The sequence below is a fragment of the Corylus avellana genome, chromosome ca5, assembly GCF_901000735.1.
Source record: "Corylus avellana chromosome ca5, CavTom2PMs-1.0".
In the NCBI taxonomy this organism is placed as follows: domain Eukaryota; kingdom Viridiplantae; phylum Streptophyta; class Magnoliopsida; order Fagales; family Betulaceae; genus Corylus; species Corylus avellana.
In genome coordinates, this window is record NC_081545.1 from 18,656,940 (window position 1) to 18,663,396 (window position 6,457).

Genomic DNA, 6,457 nt, shown 5'->3' on the forward strand with positions numbered 1-6,457 from the left:
ATATATATATATATATATCAACTTATCAATTACTAATTAAGCTTAATTAATATAAAGCTTAACAATTGCAAGTATACATATTTAAAATATATCAAGTATTAAGCTTAATAATTTGCAAGTATATATTAATATAAAGCTTTATATCAATTGCAAAGCTCAATTAAGCTTTAATTTGTATTAAATATATATTAAGTGTATATATATATTTGTATTATATATATATATATATATATATATATAGTAACGTTACAAAAAGAGTAACGTGCCTATGTGTGCGATTAATACAAACTCTAGGGGTGCAGCTTCTTTGATTTTGCCCGGTAGCCGACTTTCTTCTTCCTCTCCTTTTCTCTTTTTTTCCCCCTCTTTTCTTCTCCCCCACGCGCAGTGTTTCTCTTCTCTGCATTAATCTAAAATTTTCCAGCTCTTCTCTCACAAATGCCCCTTCTCTTCATTCTCTCACATTCTCTTCTCTCAGCTTTTTTTTCCTGATTTTGTAGCTGGCCAGCTCGATCAGCTAGCTCTTCCTCCTGAATTAGCCACCACTGTTGATCTGCTCTCTCTGCCGGCGACGTCATCTCCTGCCGGCAATTCCTTGGCAACACACATCTCACACATTTTTCGGCCATCTCCTGTCTCATCACCGATCAGGTATATATATACATATAATTTTTTTATAGTATATATTTATAGTTTTTTTCTCTGCATTGTATATAAATATGATCAAATTTTTTTTGTTAGCTAATTAACTTATTAATTTGGTTGAAATATATTATTTTTAGGGTCCCTGCATGTTTGTATGATAGGTACTATACGTACATATGAATATTGTAGGATTGTTCAATATGAGCATGCATGCAAAATATTTATATCAACATTTTTAGGTAAGTAGTGTGAAATTAGCTAAACTTTTTATTTTGTGTAGGTTTTACAAACCTATTATATAAATGCTCATTTATATAATAAATAAAAATTAGAAAATAGATTTATATAAATCATTTATATAAATGATTACAAAAATAATCATAAAAAAATACAGAATGCTAAAAAAAAAAAAGAGAGAAAAAAAAAAACCTACCTAGGTAGTTAGATGAATTTTATTTAGGGTCCCCATATGAAGTTCAAATTATGTAACCTTATTTTTTTAAAAGAATTGCGACAAAACCATAACTTAAATTTATTTTATTTAGGATCCCCTAACAAATTATGCTTTTTAATTTGTTTAATATAATTTGGTTTAGGTTTTGCAAATTTGTATTATAATGTTGTTTAAGGTTTGAAAATTTAGATTTCGTAAATTACATAAAATAGATAAAGATAATAAAAAAATGTCTTCAAAAAAAAAACAATTAACCTATAAATATTTTATTTAGGATCCCCGTAACAAAGGCGATATAAAATAGGAAAATATAAAATGTAGATTATGTTTAGGGTTATAAAAAACCTATAGGACATAAACCTATATTTATTTTATTTATGGTCCAAATATATACATAACAAATGCATTTAAGTTTTGGGCTTCAATGTTTTTCTGTCTGGGTTACTTGCCAATTTACTTCATGTAAATTTTAAGTAGAAAAAAAAAATAAAAAGGAAAGAAAGAATAACAAAAAATTAATGAACCTAGTTTTTCTTATTCACCGTTAGGGTTCCCATGGGCCATAGTAATGCATTTATGTTTAAGTTTAGCGTAATTCTTATATATTTATGTTTCTAATGTACGTAGTAACACTATGGACAAGAGTTGGATGAAGAAGTCTAGGGGTACGAAGGAATACAGAGACGAATGTAGAGCATTTGTGGACCTCGCAGTTAGGAATTGTGACACTCCATACAAACTTATTGTGTGCCCCTGTAAGACGTGTCGCTGTAATAGGAGACACACCCCAGGTTTGGTATACGACCACTTGACAAGGGGGAAAGGAATGTGGCCCCAATACACATACTGGATTTATCATGGCGAGAGGCCTGTTAGAGCTCCCGTTGAAGGCTCAAATTCATCACGTCCGGCCACAGCTGCGAGTGCAAGCATTGAACAGGGTGGAAATATGCACGCCATGTTGCGTGATGCATTCGGCATGCACGAAGTTATAGATGACAATAGTGAGCCACGGGTTGAGGTGCATGGAGAGGAAGAAGACATTGCGCATGACGAAGCCGATGGAGGTGACGTACAAAAGTACGAGAAATTGCTTAAAAAGGCAGACAAACCGCTTCATAATAAGACCAAACATAGCAAGCTGAGTGCTACTGTACACGTGCACAATTTGAAGTGTGTGGGTGGAGTTAGTAACACGATATTCTCGTGTTTCCTCAAGCTAATCAATCAGTTGCTACCTGCAGATGATGGAGCTCTGCTAGTTAATACATATGAGGCCAAACGGTTTTTACGGGACATGGGACTCGGGTATAAGAAGATTCCGGCTTGTCGCAATGATTGTATGTTGTTCTAAAAGGGCAATAGGGACATAGATTCATGTGTTAAATGTGAGAAATCTAAGTGGAAGGACGAAATTCATTTGGACGAGGATGACCACCCCATATCGTCGAGTAAGAGATGTCCGATCAAGGTTTTGCGGTGGCTTCCAATCATACCATGACTACAAAGGCTTTTTATGTCAGAGCATACTGCACCCTATATGAGGTGGCATGCAGAAAGTCGCAGTAAGGACGGCGTATTGAGGCATCCAGCTGACGGCGAAGCATGGAAGTCATTCAACAATTTATATTCGGAGTTTTCAGCGGACAGTAGGAACTTAAGACTTGGCCTAACCTCGGATGAATTTAATCCTTTTGGGAACATGAGCTCATCCCACAGTACTTGGCCTGTAATGCTTGTACCGTACAACCTGCCTCCTTGGATGTGCATGAAACAAAAGTCTTTCATATTATCCCTGATTATTCCAGGCCCAAGTTCACCTGGAATGGATATAGATGTCTACATGCAACCATTAATTGAGGAATTACAGCAACTATGGAGTGTGGGGGTACAAACATTTGATGTCTCCCTGAAAAAGAATTTCATGCTTCGAGCGCAACTAATGTGGACAATTAATGACTTTCTGGTATACGCGGACTTGTCTGGGTGGCCTACAAGAGGTGGAAAGGCATGTCCTTGTTATATGCATGCAACAAGGTCTAGACGGTTAAAACACGGAAGTAAGTTTTTCTTTATGGGGCATAGGCGATACTTGCCAATGGATCATTGGTTAAGGCGGAATAAAAGTCCATTTGACGGTAACCAAGAAATAGAATGTGCCCCTGATGTGCCAGATGGAGATGAAATCCTAAAACAGTTAGAAGGGATGGTATTTGGGGATGAGAGCGCCGGTAAGTCAGTTAACATTGATAATTCACATGTAAAGAGGAAAATGACTGATAATGTATTGTGGAAGAAAAAAAGTATTTTCTTTCGGTTGCCGTACTGAAAAGATAATTTATTGCGGCACAACCTTGATGTCATGCACATAGAGAAAAATGTGATGGACAATATAATTGGCACAATACTCAACATTAAAGGAAAAACGAAGGACAACCTTCGTGCCTGTAAAGACTTGCAAGAAATAGGTTTGAGACAAGCACTTCATCCTTTCACAAGTAATGATGGGAAAACCTATATGCCTCATGCTTGCAACACGATATCGAAGGAGGATAAAACTAGTTTCTTAAAAGTGCTTCGAAATATAAGGGTGTCAGATGGATATACCTCGAACATTTTTCGATGTGTAAAACTTAAGGACCGGACGATATCGGGTTTGAAGAGTCATGACAGTCACGTATTGATGCAACAGCTTCTTCTGATTGCATTGAGTAGATCATTGCCCGGTAACGTGGTTAGACCGCTAGTTGAGATGTTTGTATTCTTCAGGGGCATATGTTCAACGACGTTGACCTAAGAGGATATGGCTCGACTTGAGGCTGGCATCTATATGTTTTTTCACTAGGATGGTTAATGTTGTGGTGCATCATGTCTGTGAATACTGACTCGGTGGACCGGTACAGTATAAGTGGATGTATCCGGCAAAGAGATAACATTTCCCGTAAAAAATTAAAACTAAATTTTTTTTGCCATTTATTTATTTAAAAAACAATTATTAGATGTGATAATTGACTAGTTTTAATATGTAGGAGTCTTGGGGGGTTCAAATCTAGTATGCGCAATAAAGCGGCTCTTGAGGGCTGCATTGCGGAGGGCTACATAGCAACCAAGTTGGTAACATTCTGTTCGATGTATTTAGAGAATGCACCGACATTTCACATTAGGCCGCAACGAAACCCGGATGGGCCTAAAGGGGCTGGAACCCGAGTCGTCCTTGACCGACTCACGTTGACACAGATTCACCGTTACATTTTGTTTAACTCAGATGACTTCCTCCACTTGTGGACGTGAGTATTGTGTAATGAAAATATGCATGCTCATATCCTGCAACAGCGTTAGTTGTGAATTAAATTTAATTGATTTTATTTCAAAATGTAGGATGCACAAGGATTCGATAAGACAAACTACAAATAGGGGGCGAACGACGGACGCTCAGTTGGAAACCCAACATTTTGAGCAATTCTGCGATTAGTACCGTGACTACGTAAGGCTAATGTCATCCACACCTTATAAACAATAATGTTTCCTCATTGCACTAACTACACTTCGTCATTGTATATGACACGTACGTCGATTATTCAGACGATCAACGCAGGAAGGATATGGGTGACAAACTATTAATGCATTGTAGAGGGCCAATGGTCTCAGCACTCCAATATAACAGCTATGTGGTCAACGGCAAGTTCTTTCGCACTGTTGCACATGATGTGGGAAAGAGGTCTCAGAATAGTGGCGTGTGCGTGCCGACTATTGCTGGCGAAACATACTACGGGAAGGTAACTCAAATACTTGAGGTGAAGTATTACGACAGGACAAAGTATGTTATGTTCAAGTGTGATTGGGCGGACACCACAAGGGACAAGGGATACAAGGTGGACGAGTATGGCATAACGCTTGTCAACTTCAAAAACCTTGTCCATAAGAGGGAGTTGATTAGTGATGAGCCGTATGTACTAGTTTCCCAAGTGGAACAAGTTTTTTACGTCAAAGATGAAAGGAACCTAGATTGGGCTTGCGCTGTGAGGACTAAACCTAGAAACGTATACGACGTTGGTCGGGGTTAAGCGCCTGATGATGATCAAGCCAACTATCACGAGAGTAAGCCACTAACTTTAAACAATAATCAGATGTACGATCCGCACGATGACATCCAATATGTTCGACTCGGCTTCGCACCAATCGATGCATATGTCATTCCATATGAATTAAATATTATACATTTATTGGTTTATTGTTATTTATTTGTGCATTGATTGTCAACTTTTCTTCATATAATTAAGCAGTGAATATTTCTTACACTAGACACATAACTAACTGGGTGCGTGCTGTATTTCATAGATTAATATGAGTACTCAGGGGAAGTCAAGAGGACGGAAGGGAGCTTCTTCTAGGTCGAGATCACACCATGGCCTCACCTACAGTGAGTCGCAAGAAGCTGCTATGCTACTCCAGCAGCAATCGGGGTATCAGAGGGCACAATCTTCTGGGTCGAGATTGCGTCATGGCCTTACGGACAGTGAGTCGCAAGAAGCTGCTATGCTTCTCTAGCAGTAATTAGGGTATCAACTGATACTTCTGGAGCATGTGGAAGGGCAGATACCTACTAGAGACGATTATGTCTTCGACATTCCCGGCACTTCGGCTGAAATAGCCCAAATACTCACGGAGCAATCCCGTCAGACAGGCCTTACCCAGTTTGGGTATCGATATGAGCCTAGTCCTCGTGACCTTGAGGCCTCCATGCGTTTGCCATCCCCGCCACCCACATTGACCCAGAAGGGTATATTGCCGCACAACTTTTTCGATCAACAGCCATACAGTGGCGCACCTGTGGATGGTAGTGAGACACAGGCCACCGAAGACATGGATGATGGGACAGGTGACGCGCACAATGAGCAGCACGATGACCCTGCTTGGCTAGTACTGGCTATCGACCAGGTTCGCACGATAGGTATGTATGTATGCTATTCCGAACCATAAATATGTACATATTTACGCATGATGATACATGTAGTTAATTAGTACATAAATTCAAATAATATATGTTTAATTATTTGTGTGTTAATATATACTTCATCATTGCAGATAGCGAGGGTAACTTTGAAGTTTTGACCGTAAATGACTCGCACAAATTGTGGGATATTCCCGATGGAAAAATGGTCGTCGTGGAGTATAATGACGCGTGGCAGCCCGTAGGACAAAGCGGCAAAAAATTTAGACGGATGATGGGCAAGATTTGCAAGGCCGGGTCTTTTATCAGGCTATCCGACAACTAGAAGGATGTACCAGAACAATATAAGGAAGATATATTTGAGTCATTGATGGTAAGTGTAGATTAGATGTTCTTAATTTATGATA